General features: G+C 46.9%; 1 protein-coding gene across 1 annotated transcript in view; it reads right to left on the reverse strand.

The window, feature by feature from the left end:
• Positions 1 to 11,785, reverse strand: part of CAPN5 (calpain 5) — a 581,017-nt gene extending 569,232 nt beyond the window's left edge. The window contains exon 1 of the mRNA XM_078658512.1: positions 11,626 to 11,785. The gene's annotated coding sequence lies outside the window, so the exon portion shown is untranslated. The remainder of the gene's footprint in view (positions 1 to 11,625) is intronic.
• Positions 11,786 to 16,027: the final 4,242 nt, after the last annotated feature.

Genomic DNA, 16,027 nt, shown 5'->3' on the forward strand with positions numbered 1-16,027 from the left:
AAGGACACGGCTGAGAGTGGGTGCACTCAACACTTTCAAAAATGAATACAGTAGAGTTGCATGTAGTTGCAAAATGGAAACTCGGTCTAAAAGGGCATTTATGGAGAATGCTCACTGACGGATTGAACCGTTTTCGGACATCACATGTTGTTTATTTACCGATATATTGGCCGTACTCTACATAACGTGTATTCGTAAAGCGCACGTTCGCCCGTAGGCATCTTGGCGCTGAATAAAAGAAGTTTAATCTCACCTAACACAAATGTACTCCGACAATTATTCATGTACGGTATTAAATATATTGCTAATAATCAACTTCTAAAATAATAATAATCCACATTTGTAAAGCGCACAATCACCTGTAAGGGTCTCTAGGCGCTGGGGGCCGTCGGGAAGATTAAGCAAGCTATTGCCCAGAGTCACATGGTGCTGGGCTGACCTGCTGCCGGAGCCGGGGATCGAACCGTGATCCCCAGATTCCAGAGTCAGTCGCCCTGCCCGCGGCGCCACCCCTTCAAATTTCTTATTATACTTGACATCACCACCTTGGGAGTTTTTACGGTTTTATGTTTATTTATGTTACGCTATGCACGCTCTGTGCTAGAGTATCATACCTACATTTGTAACTCATTCTATAGAACACCAGCTTCCCCTATCCTCTTAACACCATGCGCGTTATGCTTTTTCCCGCTGTGCGCGGACTTTTGCGAAAACCCGTGGTTCATGACGAGCTCAGCTCGTCATGAGCGTACGAGAGGCGTAACTCATGACGAGCTGAGCTCGTCATGAGCGTCGAAGTGGCTAAGTAGCGCCCCTACAAAACCAATAACTGGGGTCCTGTCAGGGTTACTTGTAGGAATGGGTAGAATAGGTAGAAGCACAGGGCCCCTCATCCTGTACACCATAGGTAAGCTTCCTCCGAAATTCATTTGTATTGTGCATGTGCCCTGTGCGACCTGTCACTATAACTTCTGCTGCGCTCGGGAGAGTCGTTCAGCTTGTGTAAGTCTCAGACTAATTCGCAACTGACCTATCCCTGTTGCTGTAGCATTAGCAGGCCCAATGCTCCTTTCGCCATGATGGTCTAGAGGCAAGGCCACTAGACTAATGCAACAGGGAAGGGACAAATTATGCGGAAGGGTTGACTAAATTATGCGTTAAGAAAAGCCAAATTATGCGGCGTGATGCAGCACGTTTTGGAGATACTATTAGTTCTTTATTTGGTCATTTTTACGCCTCGCCTGCGACAGCACATGCACTGCTTGCGCTTCAACTTGCGAAAGATATTGTATACAATAAGGGGCGTACAGCCTTCATTGTCACTCTTATTTGCTGCTTTCTAATTGATCAGTGCATGCTGGCTTCACTTCCTCTACTTTCAACTGGAGCAGGGACCAAGTACTGATTGCTTCACCTTGATTGCTCACCTTCCGCTGATCGAGTAGTGTTTGAGGTACTAATTTTATTTTTTGTTATTCCCGGTTGTTCTCGTTGAACCTCTTGCCATTTGAAGCCATGTTGTACTATGCCACACACATGTCAAAGAAGCCCTTTTCTCCTTTCACATGGATGTTTATTGTGACCACAGATGTTATCTGCTTTCATTCTGGCAACAGTTCACAGCTTCCAAATGCATTTTAATTAAGACATGGGAGCAATTGATTTTTTTATGTGATAGGATTTTTTGCTTAATCACAGATTTTTTTCTGTTTCACGCAAGGGGAGATTAAATTGTTTTCTCAGAATTACATAGGTGTTCTCCCGAGACCTAACAAGCATTGCCAAATCCAATAGGTCTCGCCTGTGAGACTATTAGCTCTGCCAATGACAACTTTGTCAATGATCTGTAGTCCATGCTGTATATCGGTGCGACTGCTGTGCAGTATGGCTAAAAATAATAACAAAACAAGGACTATGATGCATCCAGTGCTAGTGTGCTTTTTTTGTTTTAAAGTGCATTACCCATGGCTGTGTCCTAGCAGTTTTTATCCACATGCAAAGCAACCATACTGCTGTTCAGCATGGCTACAAACCATTACCAACTCCAATAGCTCTCATAGGCTAGACCCACTAGCTTTGCAAATGCTTGTTGCACATTTTAACACTGTCTGGGCAAACGTTTCACCTCATTAGAACCAGTCTAACACCCAAATACAGCAATATGCAACCAAACATTGACCAATCAACTGTTGCAAAGGGCCTTCCACTGCGCTGCAACAATTGTTGCCACCTTTTTTGTAACTTGATACTTCGGAGCTAGAAACTTTTTTTTAATGTGCCAGTTATGCAGCACATGATGGTTTGTGTGGCAAATCCATGTCGCACAATCGCATAATTCCAGGGGCCTGTCTATTGGCTAGTCACTTTCTGGGATAGGAGACAGGGTGAATACTGGATGACAGAAGAGGGACATAAAGTGTACTGAAACGAAGGGGAGTGAACACATGAAGACGGATAAAGCTGAGGACATTAAGGGCGGTACAGGAAACAAAAGGAAATAGGAAAAAGTGTGTTATGTAAGGGAAAGAAACAACTGAGGTGGATCAAGGGGTAGGATAGGATGAGAGGAATGAAATAGGGTAAAAAGCGCTGGGACAGAACAGGAGGTAGAACAAAGAGGCAACACAGGAAAGAAGTGAAAATAAGAGGAGGAACAAAAGAGCAAGAAGTGATAAAAAGCAAAGAATTGGGAAAGAGAACAGTGACTAAGGTAATCACACGAGGGGAGGAGATATTTCAAATTACAGAAGGATAGTATTGAGAAACAAGATTCGGGTGGTGAGATAATTAGATGAATGGATCTGGGGAAGAGCCAGTGATGTTAGGCCATGTTTCACACATGCCTTCTGCTGTCAGGGTGGCTCAGTGAAGTGAAGACTCCCTGCAGACAAAATGTGATGTTCTTGAGGTTTTGTGTTTGAATCCTGCAAGGCAGGCTCAACCTTCCATCCTTCCGTGGCTGATTAATAGAGCACCATATACTGGGTTATAGAGGTGCATGTTATTTAAAGTGTTTGAGAACGCAGACGTGTGGCATTTAGGTCTATATACAAAAGGGTTATTAAGTTAATATAAAATCCCCCAGTTTAACCTCCCGTTTAAGAGCCAAGCTTTCATGTGACTGTTTTTGTCCTGGCTCTACTGGCCCGTTAATAAAAAGTCCTCAGGAAAACTTTACGATCTAATGATATTAATGCGATGCATTTGTACTTAATGGCGCTGTTGAATATATACATGTATTTTAATTGGGCTTTTTTATTTTATTACATTTCAAAGATGCCCTGGAATGTCATTTCAAAGTAATTGAAGACAGGTCAAGTGATGTCACTCCCTGTGACGTCGCTCCCAGTGATGTTAGGTGGTATGCAAATTAGAGGGGGTCTTGCACTTTCCCATTTCTGCTCCTGTGCACACCCAGCTCGGGGCCATGCCGTCTCCTCTCAATACTGGCTCTGTGCTGACAGCGGCTCTGCAAGGGGGGAGCAATGGCTGTCAATATTGTACATTTCCTTCAAGTCCATGGAGACGAGAGAGCGGCGGGGAGATGACAATCCGTCATTCCTCGCTCTCATTCGGACCTCTAGAGACACGTGTGTGGTAGCGATCGACATGTGTGTGTGGGCGTCGGGATGGGGGGAGGGGAGAAAACTACAGGAAGTGGTCGCTTCTCTTAAAGACGTCACAGCAGTGAAAAGCATGTTTTGTTTTGCAACTCTGTGACAAGTCTGGCTTTCATGCAAAGAAATATATTTTAAAGCATTCAAACAAAGGCGTTATTTTGAGTTGCTTTTGGCCCTAAATAGCATGAAACTTTAGAAAACTGTGAATTTTGTGACTGAGGAAACCAAAAAGCAGCCATGCTGCTAGGAAGGACTGAAAAGTGCAGCAGAAACCACAGCGAAGTATTTAATACTTCCCTGAGTTGAAGCCACATACTCACGGTGGTAATGCCTCCTGCCCGTTTACTAGCATGCTGGGCATTGTATAGCCCCGGATAAGCTACTATGAGTTGTGTCAGCATCCCAGATATCTTTACGTAACTGCATTTAGTCAGATACACACTACACTGATCATCTGAAGGTAAAGGTGGTGCCATCTCTAGCCAGGGAACTTTGCAGGACAGGCTGCACTTGCCCCTGGATTGACTATGAACAGGGTATGCTCCTGATAGACCACCTTTTAAGGTAAGTGCAGGCCTCTTCCATGCCGGATGCTCCGTTCGAATTCCGAGGTCCCTGAGGCAGTGACGAGATTCACCAACACTCCCAAAGGAGATGTAAGCTTGTGGCAGACACTAAAGTTGAGAGCCATCTGGAGGAACCCTTTTTTTGCGGGTTCTACAGACCGTGGAACGTAGAGCTGGTCAGTTTTGTTCCACCCGTTCCGTGCTCGCGTCGGACTTAATCCATCGCAAGCACTACCTCGCTGGTGCTGCGCACGTCCGTTGGCCGACGCAGCCCCACCCCCTCATTAATTCTCGCGCACTGTGGGAGAATTTGCGCCACGGTTAAGTACAATTAATAACATCCCTTACACTACAACCGGTATGTAATCAGGATGTTCAAATAAACTCTAGTTTTGCATTCAGTCACAGCAGTGGCGGCTGCTCCGCTAAGGCGGAGGAGCGTCACCTCACTGCCTTGAAGCAGCAAAAGAAAGGAAAAAATAAAAGGATATTAACTAATGTTATCATTTTATTTCGTCCTCTTGCTGAGGCAGCTGGTGTGAGGGGGTGGGAGGAGGGGCTGAAGAGCAGGGGAGGAGTGGTACCACCCTCCTAAATATGCAATGACTGTTTGGTCGGCCCTCTCTGGCCACCCAAAACAGTCATGCGCACTTTCCCTGTTCTCCATGCAAGCTGCATTACAGCTGTGTGGAGAACATGCCACCCCATCCAGCCACTGGCTGAGCGCTGTCTCACAGTGCTCAGACCAATCACAATGATACATTGCAGCGTTGTGATTGGCTGGGGGAAGCGTGGGAGCCCTGGTGCTTCTTGTTTCTCCGAAGGAGCCAGGAAGAGGACGCAGGAGAGGTGGCTGAAGCCAGCTGGCTGGCCAGGAGGTAAGAGATTTTTTAATTTTTCCCAATCCCCCCTCCCGCCCCACTGCTGCTTCCAGCTAGCAGCTGTGACTGACCCGCGACCAGAGAGAATTTTCACTACCTGAAACTAGTATAGATCACCAAAGGAACCATGACAGAGAGTGAACATATTATATATACATATATATATATATATATACACACACACACATATACATATATCTATATCTATCACAGGCACCGTCACAGTTCATGCACGAACAGACGAGAACGGACCCAAATTGCAGGGCATATTTTTGTTTATTTTCTTCCCCACACCACCGCCATGACGCGTTTCAGCCTACCACGAGGTCTTGATCATATATATATATATATATATATATATACACACACACACACACACACACACATATATATATATATATACATATCATCTTTTTTTGAGCCAATGTAGGAAATGTCTACATTTAATGGGTGAGGGCCACCGAGGTGTGGTTATCGTGTTATGGGACGCAGCACGTAGCAATGTGGTGGATGATAAGGTGGACGAACCAGACGAGTGGTTTTATGGTTGTCAGTGTGCTGGCAGGTTTGAGCAGCTCTGTAGGTTTCTTTATGGTATTTCTTATGATTATAGCCTGCTCAACTGGTTCCTGCACCACTGTCTTGTTTGTGTATAGCCTGGACACATTCCCTGTACTGAGGGGAAGAGGGTTCTCAGATATAACGCACATGGGCTTGTACGAGCTTGCAATCCTCGTTCGGTCACAGCTGTGGCACTCGGATCAGACACACTGGCTTGTGTGGGGGTGAGTGTGGGTATGTGATAGATTTGTGATGTTCCCTCCTCTCTGGAAGAAGAGACCTGAGCAGGCTGCCAGACGGGGGATCTTGTAATAGGCACCAAGGTCAATCAAAATAATCTACCACACAGTCAAATGTGTACATTTGGACTGATGTTGCCAAACGCAACAATGTTTGTGTGGTAAGAGGTTCTGTGAAGTTGTGACAATCTGGATCCACTTTGGCATACCTTTTCACCTTCCACCCCATCCAGAACCGAGATGGCCAACATGGGATTCCGTAGCTGATCATTCTTTTGGGGAGGCTGCAGCCTGCACAGACCCAAAAAGCTTGCATTCTTGAAAGTGAATGTAATTTTACACGAACATCTGTAACTAATTTCTTGTTCCTAAATGTACAAAAAACATCTGTCTACAAGCTGCTAAACAAACCCCGATGAGCTATTGGCAAAAACAATATTTAGAATAAACACAGAACTGTTTTTAAAGCACGCCTTTTGTACTTACAGCACCACTGGCGCTTACCTAGACGGATCTAAACAAATTTAGTACATGGTTATTGCTATGATCTGTTACATAAATTCCATCATTACGTTTAGAACCTGGATCAAACATTTCCAGGGATTGGATAGGGACAGACGATGGTGTTTGATTTAATGTGTATCCCAAACATGTCTATACAAGAACATTAAATGTGATGGATTATAAGTACAAGCGGAAGGGTTATACATAAAATTCTGAAATGGGTACAGCTTTGCGGGTGCTACACAGAGACAAATAGAATTGTACTGAAGACCAGACTCCAGGTGTGAAGGGTTCAACTGAATCCCTATAAAAAATTTTAAAACTCTACCTATCAACAATTTCGCGATTACACTCTCAGACAGCACTGTTTTGGTCCTAGATCAGAAATGGTCAAGAAAGGGGTTGAGAAATGTACTGCTCCCTTGGAAGGATATCTAAGAACGTCATAAAGAATGTTAATGGCAGATGTTCTCTAAAGACCTGATCCGCATTACCCCAAGAGTGTTCCTTGCACCGGTAATGAGCACTCTTTGTAATTACAGGTATGTCTTATAAGATCTTTTCTGCAACCCCTTATGTTTTGGCACTGTGACAGCATTAAACAGTTGAAGTGAGTTAACTACTAATTTCCAAAGGGGGTGGGGGCGAGGTGCCCATACACCTCATGGAAACTCTTCCCAGTCCAATGACCTTTCTAACTACAACAACTCTACTATGCACCCTCACAGAGGGATTTAGAAAACAGTCAATCTGGAAGACATATATTTAGAAGCCCTAGGTGATAATTGCGGTCGATTTCGATTTCCAAGGACACTTTCAGGTTACACCCAAAGGGTTAGGGTTATAGACTGCGTCTTCCATGCAGTTTGGATGCTGTGGGGCGCTGTCGCTCTGATTAAGTTGGGCCAGAGTTCCCGCCCACAGTGTCAGACCACACAGGCAGAGTAACGCAGCTTAGCTACCAGCCATTTAAGCTTGAACTGGCCCCTCTGACAAATGGGTGTGGTAGCCCACGAAAAGGATATGTGTAATACCTTTGTGGGTGTGCCTATCAATCAAAGAAGAAGAAGAATGCACACAATGAAAGAGCAGCAGCACCACTGCAGAACTTCTAATCTTACCCACCGATGAGAACTGCAACCCAACCAGTGCAGCATGTGCTGCAGTGTACTTTTGTGGCACGTAGCGCTGTGCGCTGGAACTGCCACGGAGGGAGCCAATGGGATCTAATGATAGTGGGTTCAAATAAGACAGAAGGTTTCAGACAGGCAATGAACCCAACTCAAACGGAGAATTAAAATTCACTAAACTGAGGAATTCGCAAAAGACTGATTAACAAATAAAAGTTAGCACAGAACACAGCAGCCAGCATCCTCTTCAGTGCAAGAGAAAGACAACACATCACCCTGTAGTTAAAGCGCTCCAATGGTGATGCCTTTTCAAGAGAACAGGCTTCAAAGTCTGCAGTTTTAATATTTAGCTTTCTTGAAGCCTGGTCCATCTATGGTGGCACCAGTAATTCGGGCCTTTGGCTTTGATCTCACCTCATACGCAGATGATACCCAGATTGTGGGGTCCTTATTACCAGGGAAGGAAGAAAGAGTAGCAAGGAATTTTCAGGACTGTATGTTGGCGGTCGGAAACTGGATGGCAGTTAACTGCCTCAAACTGAATTCAGCTAAAACTGAAGTCATAGTGTTTGGGTCAAACACCAACTTTTGGAGTCCAAACTGGTGGCCGGAGCGGATGGGCAATGTGCCCATCCCGGTGGCAAAAGTTAAAAATCTGGGGGTACTGATCGATGATCAATTGACCTTTTGCCCCCAAGTGAATGCGCTGTCCTCTTCAATTGCTTTTTTGCTTATATCCATCCGCAAGATCTTACCATTTATTCCAGGTAGTGACAGAAAAACAGTGGTCACTACGCTGGTCTTGGCATGGCTGGATTATTGCAATAGTTTGTTTCTTAGTGCCCAACAGGGGGTACTCAACAAACTGCAGGTACTACAAAATGCGGCAGCCCGGCTCATCCTGGGCATTCCAAAATATGCCCCTGTATCCCAGGAGTTGGCCAAACTCCATTGGCTCCCAGTGCGAAAAAGGATTCTATTTAAAGCATTATGCCTTGTATTTAAAACCTTACAAGGCCTGGGGCCATCATTCTTTCGGCAGTACTTTCATTGGTACTGTCCGACTAGACATCTTAGATCAGCCGATTTGGGGTTGATTGCTGTGCCTCGTATTAGGAGAGTGCGCTGGGGAGGAAGAAGCTTTGTGTTGGGTGCAACCAAAGCCTGGAACGCCTTGCCCCTTGCTCTCAAAAAGATGACTGATCTCATGGCCTTTAGAAGAGCATTGAAGACATGGCTGTTTACTAACTAACCTCCGACCTGCCCTTTCTTCAGGAGTGACACTGAGCGCCAGGACACTCACGGTAACAGAGCACTGTACAAATGTCAAAAATAAATAAAATAAATAAATACCAGACAATGCTACCTGTTCCTGGCTTTCATGTGTCACGCCAACGCATTCTGGGTATTGTAGTCTTGGTTTACTTCCATCAAACTAAATACGCAAACATGCTTGATTACAATGAGTTGTAGGTTAAACGCCAAGAACTGGAGATGGTGCAGATGACACATCGAGCGAGGGGCCAGCCCAATATTCAATCCACCCTCAGTTAGAATCACCCACAACCTCCCGGCACCAGCAGCCTCTCCAGAGGTGCCACTCCAACCACCAAACAACAGGGATGGAGAGGAAAGTATTTTGGTTGCCAAGGTGCCAAAGGTTATGAAAACCTTCACTGTGATCTTCAAAGCATTAACAGCTTCCTAAACTCAGAAATAACCTGCAAACTGTTAAAAGAACTCCTGTGAGGGCCATCAAAGACTCAGTCACTACCGTCCTTCCACAGTGGCATCCCGTGCCCCTCTTCACTCGCTGCTCACCACTCTCTAGCTCGGTGCCCCTCCACTACCCCACCAGCCCCTTTCCACCCCTGGTCATCATGGTAGCCATCTTAAGCATAGTTAGCAACGCATATAAAAGCAAACGAGGGACAAAATCTAGTTTTGTAGCTTTCCTACTGCCACCCTGCAGTTCTTTCCCTACTACACAACGCATTCGAATTATTGTGCTTACGGTCATGGAATACCTAGAAATGTATTCATGTTAAACAAAAAATAATATTTGACATCGAAATTGCCCTGCTTTTCGTTACCACACGTAGGCTTGTAATAAATTGTGTTTACCTTCATTCTCGGTTTTGAAATTCAAAAGCAATGATACGCAAAAAATATTCGAAATGAACACTTTGAAGCGTCAGGAGGTCATTTTACTCTGCGCTTCTTTGCCTAGACCTCGATTAATTATAATTGTTGTCATATTCCATATGGAACTTCTGTCAAAATGCAAAACATTAAATACAAAAATGTGAAATAAACCCCTCGAAATGCTTGGATAACGGTTCACAAAAGGGACACGGTATTCCTGGGTGTCTGGGTTCATGGAGCGACTCCTGCTGTTGCTTCGATGACATATTTCGGTGGGCGGGGCTATTAGTTGGCATCGACGATGACACATCCAAGCAGAGGGGGACACACCGTGGAACCTGTTGTGGTAGCACGGTGGTCTGACAATCTATACGTCCGGCAACTCTACACCTATTGTCCTCGTCAGGAGGGAAACGCGGGCAGAGGTCTGCGCGCTGCAGGGAGCCCCGACCGGTTATTTCCGAGCCCACGAGCAGGGGGAATTCCTCCCGTCAGATTTTTTTGTCCTCTCGTGGCCCTGTGCCAGACAGAGCACTAGGCATAGTAAGAAACACAGACAGCAAGCACACACCAGCAGAACAAAAAGCTGCAGACCAGCCGTCGTGGAACCCGCATCCTCACCGAAGGACCCCTCCCACCCACGTAGCACTACAATAGACAATGTATAAAGCAATGGGGCAGTGTTGACGTCACTTTAAAAATGATGCCTAGGCACTTGTAGTAACTGGTGTGGTCTTGTCAGCTAACGCACGCTATCCCCCATGCAAACATCACTACCAGACAAAATATGTCATTATAAACAACAAACAGATTTTACATACAACATGATTGCGGTTTTTTTTTTTTTACTTCTACATATACCAGGCTCAAATAAAGGGTGATTTAATAGCGTGTTGATTAATTGTGCTCGATTTTATATAGCGCCGACATGCAGCCTTACTTCAGAACCCTTTGTAGCACTAGCAAGCATGCATTCGAAAATGTTACAGGTTGGCACTACGTCATGGTGTTGTAACCAGAAATAATACAACAATTACAGTTAATTCGTCCGTTCTTTGTCACAATTTTGATTACTAAAACGCTTCCAGCACGCATGTCCATTACATTGGCATCTACCCCCACTTAATATCTACTTAGAAAACAGCCACACGCGGACAGCTTTCGAAATCCTCGAACAAAGAAGTTGACACTTACTCCAGGTCAGGGTAACTCCAGCCCAAGCAGACATAAGGGTTGGTGATAGTATACCTATTCTTTAAGTATAGATACAAGTGGGCGGATATTACGTGCTTGCAGAAAGAATACCGTAGACGAGAATTTGGAGATGAATGTGTAATAGTCATACCTGCATTCGAAATTATGACAGGTGCCAATGGAGCGCTCTCTTCGCAGATGTAATATTTTGCATTTGTGACTACAGTACATGCATACCTTTGTTTATGGTGCATACTATTACAAAAAAAACGGATTATATAAATTACCTGCAGCGCGTGAAGAATATTAAGAACTATATGCATGCAATAAAATAGAGCTTGATGCGGTGCCCCCGCACTATGTCCAGCAAGGGAGGGAATGCCACTCACTGCCTGCATTATGCCAGCCTGCTTGTTAATCATAATCAGATCTATAGTACACATTGAAATACTGGGTAGAAAATGAAAGGGCGCGGTGTGGCACAAAGTTCAAACATGGACTGGGGAGGTTAATTGAGGGAGCATGTGTTGTGCACCCCATTAACCTCAAAGAGTGCATGTGCATAGGGAACACTGCACGTTTCCAAAGGGATGAACCAGGAAGGACCCTAGAACACATCAGGTTTCTGTCCGCAGGCGGGGAGTGCCCCTTTAAAGGGACTGTGTGAAGGAGGTTCTCGGGGTGCATAATGCCAACAGATGTGCCTGGATATATCTGCCAGCTGGCTGCACCCCCGAAGATGCAGGGGTGCAGTGCTCTGTGCATGTCCCCGCACCGCAGCCTACCCGCCGTGCAGGTCCCCGGGCGCCGCTGCCTCCGCTCCGCTGTCCAGGTGTGGGGTTCCTGCTCCCTCTGCTGCGCTCTCCGTCCAGCGCCGCCTCCTCCCAGCCACAGCTGCCGAGCTCCAGGCACCCGCGCGCGAGGGGGGCTGCCCCGAGGCTGAGGACAGGGGGCGTGGCCTCGGCTCACAGCGCGCATGCGTGCGCCGCCTAACCACCATGGGAATTGTAGTTCATAGTCACAAGTAGTACATTGTAGCCTTTGTATAGCTCTTACTTTACTACTCCTGTACGGGGCACCAAAGCGCCTACCCGCATGGACAGCAGCCTACACCGTACCCAAAAGATTCAACTCTCATTTAAAATTGGCGTCTTTTTCCTCCGATACGGACTGTCACATTAAAATCACACTCATTCGCAACAAATTGCGTAATTCATGCAGGTGTTATTATTCTAGGATCAAAAACAGTATTTCACATGGTTCAAAACAGCAGTTACCTTAATAATTAAATGACTATATATTACACCTCGTCGTGACCTCTGACCAGATAAACACAGCACATGCAATAAATAACATTAGACCAAGACTGGATCTCAAGAACTAGCCGTGGACATCATGAAAGGCAAAGCTTTAAGTGAGTGGGGCCCCTCTGGGTCTCAGACCCAAAAATATTTTAAAATAGAAAATTAAACATGTCCCTATATTCTTGTCCTCAACTTACAGCCAAAAACACTGAATAATTTATAAATAATGAATGTAAAAAACGTTAATTAAACTAATCCATGTCAGTAATGTAGTTCCCGTTTATATTTCACGTTTTACCTAATCTTGCATTCCATAAGAGAGTGTGCTTTGTCCAGAATTCAGTTTTCTCTAGTTGTTACAGGCAGCATATTACTTTTGTATAGTACATAACGTGAACTATGCTGCGTCTAGGTGTTTATAACAGCCTCCATTGAGGACTCTTCAGTTTAGGCCGATATCGGCTGTGGATATTGGTGGACATCGTCCAGTCTTTCGCGATCTCAATTATGTCTTACGCAGAAGATACGTAAATGGCCTTCTCATTTACTCAGAACCACAACCTACACTCCGGCTCGCTTGGCCCCTGCCTAGAGTAGGTTCCTTCTTGGATGAATAACTCTTGTCTGAAATTGATTGGAAACAAGACAGAGCTCCTGCTTCTTGGCAACAATCCCTACCCTTTGATGGATATGGACTGGTCAAATTGCCTTGGCCATCCTCTTTGCTCCTAAAACAGCCATAAAAAGCAAGCTTGGGTGTAAGGCTGCATAAATCCTTAAATCTGGATTCCCAAGCAACAAAACTCACAGCAACGTGCTTGGCATTCTCAAACTACTCAGAAAATTCTCCTTTTGCTCCCCTTACTCTCTAAGAGGCTGAAAACAAGTGAGGCCACTTCTACTGAGGCCCCCTGCCCCGCTCAGTATGTGCATACATTAATGGGCCGGCCATTGGCCAATGCCCCCCCTCCCCGGAAGGGGGGGTGAGTGTGGGGTCTGTTGGTAATGAGCGCCCATCTGCCTGCAGAAAGCTCACCCACTGGGCCGCTGGCTGAATTCTGAAAATAGAGACACTGCCCAAATCGGCCCAGACTGCTAAAAAAAGCAGCCCAAATCAGGAACTCAGACACCGGCCCCTCGGGCATTGCCAGAGTGCCCGCGTTACCAATCCGAGGCTGGCCCACTGGGCTTTCCTGAAAACAGGTCCCCTGATTTCGCCTTGTCTTCCGGGGCGAACCCTGCGCTCTTCTAATGCTCTCCTTGCTAAAATTCCCTAGAAGATCAAGATGAGGGAGCCGTCCTTCCATTTCAACGTGATCAAGCTGTGGAACACCCTCCCCATCTCTCTGAGATCAACCACGAAGGAACTTCCCTTCCGTGAGCTACTTAAAACTCAGCTGTTTTACAATAGCCCCTCTGATCTGCTGGAACAGCCTCCTCGCACTACCAGCGCTGGGATGCTTACAGGTAGCCATGCACTGTACAAGTGCTTAATAGAAAAGGCGGAAGGCAGTGCAAGTTTCTTCAGTGGCTATCAGTGGGTAAAAAAAGATGTTTAGAATTCGGGCTGGTATTGCTAGTTGCGTTGAGGTACTTATGGGGTCTCTTTTCGCCAGTGGTCCCTTTAGAAATTATAACTGCAGACTACAGATTGCAAATAATATTGCCCTCTACCAAAGGACAACTTCAGATAGTCGGTCTCCTCTCCATACTAAAGAACACCGTGCCTCGTGCCCTGGGCTAGTGAGCTTGGATTGCATAAATCCCTGCATTCTTGGGTTGTATGGTTCACTACAAGTGGTACGAGGCATTGCTGAACAATAGGTTGTAAAAAAGTTTGTGGCTGTTAACGTGCTGTCCTAGATCACGTTGCTAAGGTTCTTACCCCCCACCCCCCTCCACCAACCTTGTCCCAAGTGCTGAGCTTTTATCTGACAGCCTAGTGCATGCTAGGGTTTGAAACTTGAGGGGACATCAGGTACGGAGACTGTAGCCTTGCAGTCAGCCCGCTTCTTTATTAAAGGGCGGGTTCACGCCACAAGAAGGCGCATCGAAGGGCACGCTTCAAACTCTGGGCGCTGTGGAGGGCTGGGTGTAGAAATAAAAATAATCGGATTCTTCAGATGCGCGTTTCCTGCACTGCCCTCCTACGGGTTTGCTCCATGCTCTGCTATAGGGCCCTTATGGCAGCCGGAGGGGGTGGATGCATTTTCTTTCTTGCACTGGGCGCCATGACTCCGTGGCTACGCTGCTGTCACCAGTGTGGCACCTCGGAGGCAGACACCCTGCCCGTCTAACCGCTGCTCCGGGGATTGCAGGTTAGGAAAACAGAGAGGGCGACACAGATCAGACATCCTGCGAGAGACTTCCACTGGAGCCTGGGCGGAGGGGAGGGGAGGGGTGGGGGGGTGCGAGGCTGCATAAAGCAGTGGTGACTCTGAGTGGGGTAACAGGGATGTTGGGGGCAGAGCAGCAAGCTAGGCCGTACCTGGCCGAGGAAGAGTTGGAGAACATTGGGAATGGTGATGCGACAGTGATCTGTGTCCCGCTGCTCCTCTACCATGTGAATGTTGTTGCTTGCCCCCCCTCATTTTTCAGGCACAATCTGCCGCTTCTGCCCCGCCCACTCACAGCCGCCGGCCCCGCCCTCTTTGCATAGAGCTTCCGCCCATCAAGAGGGCACTGGCCACTTCCCATTAACCCAAGGTGTGCGGCTGCTTCCGTTCACCTACAAGCTGCCACATTCACCTGCGACAGTCCAATCAGTTAGCCTCTGTGAAAGGGACGGAGCAGATGTTGGCACTTGAAGGTGAAAGTATGTATTCCTGAAGTGGCCCTGAAGAAGTGTGGCTCAATGGTTAGAGCAGGCAGACCTTGATGCAGATCTCTGGCCAGGGACCAGGGTTCGATTCCCGCCTCGGCGGGTCTCCGACTCATTAATTCCCCTGACTGGATATTCTCGCCTCAGTACCTGTTCTGATCATGGGTCCCACGCTGCAAATCTGGGCAATAGCTTGCTTAGTCTCCACAACGGCCCCAAAAGCGCTGGGATGCCTGGCTGCTCCTGGGGGGTGCTCAGGAGTGGACATTTCCCAGGAAAGCCAGGAAGGGTTCCTAAGCGGTATACGGACAGCGCCGGGACACCTCCGGTGGAGGTAGCTGTGCACTTTACAAATTCCGACATTTACATTTACATTTTACCCCTGCTCCATGGTACACCATTTCTGTATGGCTGTGCGAGCCACAGTCCCCTGGGCTCCTCTGCGCTCACCCCTTAATTCCCCTCCCTACGACCTCTCACTTTCTCATCTCTCTACCTCGCTCCTCCTTTTCTCCACCCTTTTCCTTTCCTCCTTTCTCCTCGATCTCTCTCTTCTACTCCCGCCCTCGTGCCTCGATCTTTCACTGATCCTGAAGCTGGAAGAACGCTTTGTACCCTGAAACCGGAAGTAGGGGAGCCTGGGTATTTTCTGCGTGCCCCACACCCCCTGCCGAGCCAGGAGTTCCATGTCCCATAGGGGTACCACCTGCAGTGTGCATGGGATGTGTGTGTGTGTGGGGGGGTCGGCGATCTTGCCCCTCAGCTTTACCCCAGATGACATGTTGACATGAGCACCCACATGGCAAAGGAGAGGCCTCCTCTCAGAAGCTGGCATCAGAAACACCCGCTATTAAAATGAGAGCAGGCAATACATCCACTATGGAATAATAAATAATGCACCATTAAATTAAAAAGCACAAGGGGTTAGCTGTTGCTCATTTGGCCGAGGGTCACACTGAGCGTGCCATGTCCTCGGGAGTCTGACTGCCTCCCGGTCGGCAGGGTTCCGCCTGCCCCCGGTTCTCTGAGGCGCAGGTTCCTTCTACTCCTCGCCTCCCCTGG

This window comes from Lissotriton helveticus, chromosome 8, assembly GCF_964261635.1.
Source record: "Lissotriton helveticus chromosome 8, aLisHel1.1, whole genome shotgun sequence".
Taxonomy (NCBI): Eukaryota; Metazoa; Chordata; class Amphibia; order Caudata; family Salamandridae; genus Lissotriton; species Lissotriton helveticus.